The sequence below is a fragment of the Zosterops lateralis genome (genome assembly GCF_965231275.1).
Source record: "Zosterops lateralis genome assembly, chromosome: 26".
Taxonomy (NCBI): Eukaryota; Metazoa; Chordata; class Aves; order Passeriformes; family Zosteropidae; genus Zosterops; species Zosterops lateralis.
The window spans coordinates 2,018,997-2,029,251 of NC_139786.1; positions in this window are offsets into that span (position 1 = coordinate 2,018,997).

The following is a 10,255-nucleotide window of genomic DNA, read 5'->3' on the forward strand; positions in this document are numbered from 1 at the left end:
TCTCTCTCTGTCAGTGTTTTTTGTTTGTTTGCTGTTTTGTACTACCACATTTTTATTTTTAATATTCCTAGTAAATAACTGTTATTCCTATTCACATATCTTTGCCTGAGAGCCCCTTAATTTCAAAATTATAATAATTCAGAGGGAGGGGGTTTACATTCACCATTCCAAGGGAAGCTTTAGGTTCTCCCTGGCAAACACCTGTCTTTCCAAACTTAAGACAATTATGAAGAACAATTTTGGGACATCAGGTGGTTCTGTGCTTCCAAGGAATCCCAGCAGAGCAAGGAGAAGGGTGCCTAGTCCCAGGAGCTCCTGCAGAGCCAGGACTTCAGCAGATCATGGGCAGCCAGGCAGGAGCCAGGAGTGATGCTCCCCATGAGGAGCTGCACGTCCCCACAGTGTCACCCACAGCTCTGCCAGGCTCCCAGAGCTCAGGGACACGGAGATGAGGGAGAGAAACTGAGCAGTGGCACCATCCAAACTCCTTTTTATGGCAGTGACTGCTCCAGCCTTATCTCCTTGATGTTTGGGAAATACGTGTCCTGTGCACTGCCCTTAGGAAAGAGGAAATAGTATTGATTTCCAGGTTAGAAGCAGTAACTTGTTTGGGGATCAGAACCCCAGTCAATCCTGGTTTGGGGATCAAAATCCCAATTAGTAACTGATTTGGGGACCAGAAGCCCTGTCTGTCCTGGTTTGGGGACCAGAAGCCCTGTCTGTCCTGGTTTGGGGATCAGAACCCCAGTCAATAACCAGTTTGGATATCAGAACACCAATTAATAACTGATTTGGGGACCAGAAGCCCTGTCTGTCTTGGTTTGGGGATCAGAACCCCGATTAGTAGCTGATTTGGGGATCAGAACCCCAGTCAATAACTGGTTTGGGTACCAGAAGCCCAGTCTGTAACTGGTTTGGTCTGAGTGGGGCTTTTCCAGCCATCCATAACCTGGGCTCAAGGTGAGCTGGCCAAAACCTCACTCTGTCCCCTGCTTCCAGAACATTCTGTAAATCCCAGTCCCGAGGCAGTGCTGGAAGTCATTAACCCATTGATTCCAGGCAAATCCCACAGTGCCAAGCCATCCCCTCCATCCATGGGCTTCCATTCCTCAAGAGCACAGAGTGAGTTTTGTTTGCTCCACGGCTGCATTATATAAAGCTGCTGCTGGCAATATCAAAACACATTAAAAGTTTAACTAAGACAATGTGTTTGAGAAGAATTTGCTTTCTTTGGAGCTGGAATGTCCCCATAAAAAGGCATGATCTGTACGAGGGTGAGCTGTCCAATGATCTGCAAAGGCTGACTTGTGTCCTGGAGTAAACCCTGCTTTCCTCAAACCCAAATTGGTTTGGATTCCCTCTGTGCATGCAAAGAGCACTTTTCAACTCATGCTGCAGCTGCATGTCTTAAACCTGCATTGGAGGGCTGGCTGATTTTCACAGGTGGAGTTTCATGTCCCAGTGTTGCAGGTCTGGTGACAATGGCACAGAGGCTCTTCAGGACACCCCTGGGAGGGGGATCTCAAAGTGTCCCTGAAATTCAAACCTATTTCTGTTTGCAAGGCTTGACCCACTACAATGGTTTGGCAGAAACCATAAAAAGCTATTTTCCTTATCCCAAAATTCTCCCTTTTCCTACAAGCCCATTGAAAACACTATAATTGCATTGAAAACACTGTTATTGCATTGAAAACACCATTATTGCATTGAAAACACTGTTATTGAATTGAAAACACCGTTATTGCATTGAAAACACTATTATTGCATTTAAAACACCATTATTGCATTGAAAACACCATTATTTCTGCAGGTGTGTGCAGGGGGTTAGTGCTGGCTCCTTGTGCCTCCTCCCCACCTCACCTCACCTGGCCCCTCACCACTTCACCCCATCTCTGTAGAGTCCCAAATATCTACTCCAGCTGTTCCACTATTTTTCCTGAATATTTCCTGCTCCCCAGTCTCCCCCAGTCCTTGTGGTCCCAGGCCACCTCACAGGGCAAGGAAATCCAGCATAAATAAAAGTGAGTTGCTTGAGAGCTTCACTTCACTGCTGAAAATGGAGGGATTTTATTTTGGTGGAATGCAGAGGTGAAAATCTCAGTGAAGATGAGACAATACCTGAGATACTGAAATAAAAACCTGGTGTATGAGTGTGACAGCCCTACCAGGACCTCACTTTATGCTTAATTTTCATCACATCAAAACTGAAAAGCTTTGTTTCCATTCATTTTTTTTGACTCAGAACAATTCTCACAGGCAGAACTTTGCCTTTTCTTCCAAAACAACTGAACACTCTCTCACTGGCTCAGCCAGGTAGTTCTGGCCTGGAGTTCTGCCTCCAGCAGAGCCCAGAGGAAGTGCAGAAAACAAGTGTAAGAATCAGGGCAAGTGCAAAGCAACTCACTGGTGGATGTGCCCTCCCAGTTTACTGCCTTTTTTAGTAGCAAAAACAAGTTGTAACATTGGCAGGGAGCCCCCAGTGTTTCACACTTTCATTATCTCTATTGTTATACAATACAGAGCTCAGGTCCTGGAAGATGAGTATGGTATTAAATACTTCTAGAGCTTTGCTTTAAAAGTGATTATTTGCAGTTCTTTTCAACCTTCCCTAAAGCCTCATTAAGATTTATCAATAAAGATAAGCAGATACTGGACAGAGAGATGGTGAAGGGCAAATCCATCCTTTGAATCCCTGGGGTCAGGGCAGGGCCCCTCCAGCTGGGCACTTTTTTTCCAGCTACTTTAAAATCAGAATCATAAAATCATGGAATGGTTTGGGTTGGAAAGGACCTTAAAGCTCATCTTGTTCCACACCTCCCGCTAGATCAGGTTGCTCCAACCTGGCCTTGGACACTTTCCAGGGATGGGGCAAATTGTCAAATGCATCTCCTTCCAAGATTGATGTGAAGTTTATATTCCTAATTTCATAGACAGGAGTCTCTCCTGCATCCCTTGTACCTGCCCAGGTAATGCTGCGAGGATGAGAGCTGAGTGCAGGAGCCTGGCCAGAGCCACACTGAGTGAGTGAGAGAACACAGGACAGCTCCCACAACTCTGATATTCTGGTCCTTGGTGAGAGAAGGGTGGTTTTATGAGTGATGATACCCTAAAAATAAATGAGCTCTCTCCAAAAGAGACAGACTCAGCTTCCCTGAGCCAGGTGAGAGGTGCTTGGTAGGCTGGACTTGTGTCCAGGACAGGGCTCACATGGCTAAAGAAAAACTGCAGCCAGGTCTGACCTCACTCCCGTGAAAGCAGAAAAGCTTTTTCAGCATCTGCAGAGTTTAAACCAGCAGAAAAACAAGGGATCAGCCTCACAAAGCAGTAGCACTGCTCTCTTCCACCAATAAAACCCAGTGCAGGAAAGAGACATTTCACAGTAAATGGGTGTGAGCCTGGTGTCCAGGTCTCTTAATCAGGTTAAACACACCTGAGTGTCCCCACAGAGGGTTTGGTCTCTCCAAGCACATTTTCCTTCTTAATTAAAATAATATTTTGAAATTACAATTGGCCCATGGCAGGAGCAGAGGACAGCACAGCAGCTGGAGGGATCAGCTGGCAGGGACTTGCAAACAGGCACCAACGAGCTGGAATGCTCCTGCAGCATGGAAAAAAAAAGTAAAAAAAGTTTTTTCACATGGAGAAGGGGTTTTTAATGAACATTTAGTGCAACAGATGGCTTGATGCTGTACACACAAAAATGGTTTTATTGGATGGCATCAATGCTTTCAAAATGAATCAGGAAATATGTGAGGCTCAGAAATCACCTGCACAAACCTTGGGTCACCTCTGCATCCACCCAAACGGGTCCATGTGCAGCTCCAGGCTCTGCAAGGGCACAGGGGAGGGAGAAAAGGCTCACAGAAGGGCGTGGAAAGAGATTAAAGTGATGAAACAGCTGCTTGGTGAGCCTGTGGCTCCTTGGGCTGGGGAGGGAGGGGAGGCAGAGCACAGGGAAGGTTCTCAGAGTGGTGAAGGTGATGGATGAGGTGGGGATGGGAGCGCTGCTCCAGAACCCTGACACTGCTCAAACCTGGGGGCACTCACTGGGAGCAGCTCAGAACATGCACAGGGACTTTGCAGAGATAGTGGAGAACTCGTGGATGTTGCTGCCAGAAAAGGTTTGGAAGCAAGAAGTGCCTCAGGCAGACGAGTTCATGGACAACAGGTTCATCCAGATAGAAATGGAATTAGGGTAGGGGCGTGCCTTCAACATCCCTCCTGCAATGGATGTGAATAAATCTTACCTCCAGCTGTCACTTCTGGGGGCACAGTGCATTTTTTATTCATTTCAATCTGCTGTAGTCACTAAACACTTTTTTCCATCCCTAAAGAAACACCAGTAGCAGTAACAATAATAAATAATAACAAATAATAACGGTCACAAATAATAACGATAACAAATAATAACGATAACAAATAATAACAAACAAAATAAAAATAATTAATAATATTAAAAATAATCCAACCAAAACTCCAAGCCAAACCAACCCAGTTCCATTTCCCACAGAGCTGATGCTTCCAGGCCTTGGTATGTAAAGAGTGAATAAAAGTCCTGGTTTTAATTACTGCCCCTGCAACAGTGCTAGGAACAGAAAGCCATGTTTTACAGCAATTCCTGAGTGAGCTCCTTCTTGGAAACACAGAGAAAGGCTGGCCAGGGAGAATCCTGCAGATGGGATTCTTTTTCAAAGTTGGAATTCAACCTAAGGAAATTAAATCTGGAATGACTGGGGGGCAATCTGGGGCTCTCCTCAAAGTGTGGCCTCTCTCATGTTCTCTGATTTATGGCAAAGCACAGGTAGCTGGGAAACTTTTACAGGGCAGAAATGTTTGAAGAAATGGGCTGATTTATGGTAAAGCTTGTCCTGGTGGCAGAGGCTGGACAAATCCTGGATGAACTTTAAAAGCAACCAGGTAATTCCTGTTATCGCTCAGTAATTGCTAATTCTGCCAAATTACCTTTTTTTACCTCAATTCTATGGCTTGGTGGCATTTTCTTAGTTGTTATTTCAATTTCCTTTCCACAAAAGCTTTCTTAAAAACTTTCCAGCAAACCCAGTGCCTGAGAGGGAATCTTTGAGCAGAGTGTTCATAGAAAAAGATCACATTCAGACCAAAAGGAAAAGGTGTTTCATGAAAAGCCCAATTTTACCCTTAAAAAAAATTATATACCAGGCAACTCAAATGCCAAAGGGTTTGTCCAACCCCCTCCAGAAGAATTTAAGCAACAAAACAACATTCCCTGAGAGCAGCAAGCTCTCCCTGTGGTCTGTTCTGCAGCAGGAGGTCAAGGGGCACCCTGGAATGTTTGGGGGCACTCTGAAAAGAGCAGACACTCCTGTGGGAGAATCTTTGGCCCAGTGGCCACAGTTCCTGTGGTGTTTTGTGCATGAATTTGCTGTTTAGGGCTACAGGAGCATCCCTGGAGAATAATCTGATCCCACAGTCCCAGTGCTGCTGCACACAGGAGGATTCAGCCCTGACAGGAGGGAGAATGTGCAGTGATCATGTGTCATCTGCCCACTAACAGGGCAAAAAGGATCAGATTTTAATGCTCATCCCCTGCAGATAGAAAATCCCTTAAGCAGCTGCCAACTGCCAGAGGTCGTGAGCAAAGCAGGTCCTGCAGGGAGATGATTCCCATGGAACCACCACGGGCTGTGCCCCTGTGAGAGGCCAGGGCTGGACAGGCACAGCTCCTGCCCCAAAGGGCTGGGACAGCAGTGGGGTGGAAGGAAGGGAAGCACCAGACCCATTTCATCCATCCAAACTGGGAATGATGCCTGAATTTTGAGCTGTCATGTTTTTCAGACTCTGTGCTGCCCAGGGGTGAAGTTCTGAGTTTCACATCAAGTGCCATTAACTCTGCACAGAGCAGGGAGACAAAACAAATCCTTTTCCTGCTGAACACCAAGGACAACTTTCAGTCCTGAAAACACAAACAATGGTGGACTGAGGGGAGGAACAAGAAGGATGAAACCTCACAGTCTGGAGCTGGAATTGGACAATTAAATCCCAATATTCAAATGGACCAAAACTTATAAAAGTGTAAGACCTCGTGGCTGGTTGTCCATTTTTGTGATCATTTTGGGTGTAGCCCTGACCAGGCTCTTCTCCTGCCCAAGGTGCACCCTAAAGGCCTTTCAATAAATATTTACTTGGTAAATGGTCCCATTTCATGGTGGCATTGAGGGAGTGAGTCCTTGAGCTGCTGAGATTCTCTGGCAGTGCTGGAACTCCCCAAAACAGGATCCCCTTGAAAGATTAATGCTGGCACAGTGTTGGCAGCACAGAAACCAGGCAAAAATACCCGACCCCAGCACCGGGGAGGGATGTTTTGTGCTGGCTCTTTAAATGTCTCTGTCAAGGAGATGAATGCGAAAGGTGCAGCAGAGCAGGTGTTCTCCTTCTGGAAATCCATCAGAGCAGCTTCTGTTCAAGGAGAGAGGCCTCAAACAACATCCACCATCAGCAAACTCTGAGAAACAACAGTTTCCAAGGAGAACTTCAACCCAAGTCTGGCTCAGCCAAGTGCAAAAAACTCAATCCTGGGAAAAAAACTTTGCCACTACTGAGCGTAATTTCTTAAAAATATTCATCCTCTCACAGAAGAGCACAGAACCAACATCTGAGTGGTGATTCCCAAAATCCATAGTTCCTCTAATATTTTAAATAGCATATACACTGTTATTTGAGCCTCTCTGTCAATTAATAGCTGATAATTAATCACAGAATGGTTTGGGTTGGAAAAAGCCTCAAATCTCATCCCTTTCCACCCCTGCCATGGGCAGGGACACCTTCCACAAGCCCAGGTGGCTCCAAGCCACATCCAACCTGGCCTTGGACACTTCCAGGGCTCCAGGGGCAGCCACAGTTTCTCTGGGCCTCACCACTCTCAGAGAGAATTTCACCCCAACATCTAATTTAAATCTACTCTCCTCAGTTTAGAGCCATTAATAAAAATATATATTAAATAAAGGAATGTATTATCTGCAAGCCTGTGCATTTCCAGAAAGAAATGGTGGTTGTTGTTATCTCTTCAAACAACTGTCAGGCCAAATCTGTGCAGAGTCTGGAGCAGAAAGTGAGATTTTTCTCAGAGCTCTGTCTATATGTCACTGCCACTACAATTATCTTCTGTCTGTAACAGCACTTGAACCATCACCAGGAATTTTGCTTTTAGTCCTCTCAGGCTTTTGAGATGTTTTCATTTCGAGTCAAAGCGTTTCTTTCTCCCTCTGCAGTAGGGAGCCAAGTGAAAGAGAAAGGAAGGATGAGTGCAGATGAGTCCAGCAGTCCAGCAGGGATGAGTGGTTGTGTCCAGGCTGCTGGAATTGCATCGTGTTCCCATCGATTTTCCGACCCAAGCCCATTCCCCGTGTGGTATCGACTCAGCTGTGAAGCCATGAGGCAGAGACAGTTAAGAAAATATTTACAGGAGACTGAGCCCTACAGTAAATCAGTAATGAACTTGTTTGTCTGACCCATTTATCCATGACCCATAAGTGAGTTTTGTTTTTTATTCTGGAAATGTCTCCAGCACACACAACCTCACAGTGGTGCTGCTCAAACCCCCCAAAGGCAAAACAGACCCTCAACTCCTCTATCAACTTTTTCATTGTCTGTAACGAACACAAGAAGAGAATTTGAGCTGTGATCATCCCTTCCAACCTCTTGATTAATTTCTACTCAGCCAAACATGGGTGAGGTTCCTCTAGATGGGTGATAAAGATTTAATATCTCCTGTGGAGCCAGGCTGGGAGAGCTGGGGGTGCTCACCTGGAGAGGAGAAGGCTCCAGGGAGAACTTAGAGATCCTTCCAGGGACTAAAGGAGCTCCTGGAGAGCTGGAGAGGGACTGGGGATGAGGGATGGAGGGACAGGATAAAGGAAATGGATCCCACTGCCAGAGGGCAGGGATGGATGGGATTTTGGGAAGGAATTATTCCCTGTGAGGGTGGGTTGGCACAAGCACAGGGTGCCCAGAGAGAATCTGTGGCTGCCCCTGGATCCCTGGAAGTGTCCAAAGCCAGGTTTGGATGGGGCTTGGAGCACCCTGGGACAGTGGAAGGTGTCCCTGCCATGGCAGGGTAGAACTGGATGAGCTTTAAGGTCCGTTCCAACCCAAAGCAGTCAGGGATTCTGTGATCTCCTTCCATTCACTTTAGCCCTGGGAACAACTCTCAGACAAGTTTACACAAGTTAACAACCTTCTGCTTCCTGCAAATGTAAAAGTGCAGAAGCGAAATATTCTTTCAGGTAAAACAGACACCGTCTCCCACTCTGAGTGTTTAATTTGAGATGTTTATAACTCTTCCTCACACTCACATCAAAGCACTCCCAGGACAGGCAGGGGGAGAGAGTTCCTTGTGATACATCTTTTCTCGTGTAAAAGCTTAGCGTTACAAGGAAGTCTTGAATGAAATGCACACGCACATTTCAATAAGTGTCTCTGAGGAAAATAAAACTTGTTAAGCTCATCCCATCCCTTTATATGTTTACAAGATCTCTGAAAACTGTTTGATGCTCTGTGGGTCCCTTTCTCAGTGACCTGACACCTCTCTGAAGTGCCAAGATTTGATGAACAGCAGCTGGACTCGCCCGTGTTGCTTCCAAACCCACAAAGATTTCAGAAATAAATGAGGATTCATCAAAAGCAACATTTTTTTCCTCGAAGGCTGTTTCTTCTAAACAGACACTTCTTCCCAAATGCTTTTCCTGAGACTTTCAGCAGCACAAAGGCCACGGATTCCAGGAGGAATCCATAGAATGGTGTAACATTTTGGGTTGGAAAGGACTTAAAACTCATCTTGTTCCACCTTTTGCCATGAGCTGGGACACCTTCCACTATCCCAGGCTGCTCCAAGCCCTGTCCAACCTGGCCTTGGACATTTCCAGGGCTGGGGCAGCCACAAATCTCATCCAAGAGATCATGGGATATCGGCGATTGATGGAGAGACGGGGAGACTGACCATGATCAGGATCTGATTTTACTCAGGTTTTCCAAGAACTTATACACCATTTCAGTCACGTTAATAATTTCTACTACAATAATTAGGTTAAAAGATCATACAAACAACTCATACATTCTTCAACATATTTATGTAGGGGGTTGATTGAATCTTCTTCTCTTGAGCAGATTTCTAATCCCAACTTCTCATTTGCTCAAAGTTCTGTTTGTTCTTTCCAAGACATCCCAGTCACCAGACTAGATATGCTGATTAAGTCTGTCTTACTCTGGTGAATCCCCACAATGGGAGACTTTAAATTGTAGTAGAAGCAGAGAAATAACTGGACGCAACCAGAATCAGGAATAATAATTAATCCTGTGCTCAGAAGACTCTTTACCCAGAGTAAAGAATGTCTGATTCCAGAGCACATCTTTCCTCCCTCACCCTGACATTCCCATCCCTCACCTTGCACCAGTGACCTGCCAAAACCAGCTCACGGAGGGTTGAGCAAGGTTTCCCTCTTTAATTCTGCTCCTCCAAGCACTGCAGAAGGAGAGGGATTCACCTCTGAGCACAGCAGTGCCCTGGGATCAGACATTCCTCTGTGCTGCCACACCTTCTCCAAAAGCTGAATTGCTGTTTGTTTGGGTGACATGGGAACCATGTCAGAAAAATCCAGACAAGCTCCTGCTTCTTCCCCAGCTCTGCTGGGCTGAGCTCAGGAGGGATGAGAATGTGGGACAGGAGGAGGATTTCTTCAAGATATTTGAAGGATTTCTTCAAGAAATTAGTGCTGGTGATAGAGATTAAGCACAAGCACAATGTGTTGTTGATTGCTGTGTCCAAATGAGCTTTTGTGACATGGTTTTAAGGAAAAAAACAGGCAGATCTTGCCAAGAAATAATCTTAGAGATGCTCAACACGAGTGTGCACTAACTTTTATGTAAAGAAAAGAAAAATCCCATCATTTTATCGCTCTCATCTGATGCTGTTTGCTGCAGTCACAATGAGTTTTAAGGTTCTTTCCAATTTTCCAGCACAAAGTCCTGATCTGGGGATGTCCTAATGAGACAAATCTCAGCACAAGCCCAGCCTGGCAGCTCTGCCATGGCCAAATTGGCCAAATCCTGAGGCCAAGGTTTGCAGGCAACATCTGCAGAAACCCTCCCTGTGTAAATGAAGACACACTTTGGCCTGTCACTGCCATCACATGCAGAAAGATTTTTCTTGAAGAAAAAAAAACCAAATCAATTTGCATAATCCTGGCAAATGGGGAAAGGCAATTTCAGCACTCAGGATATT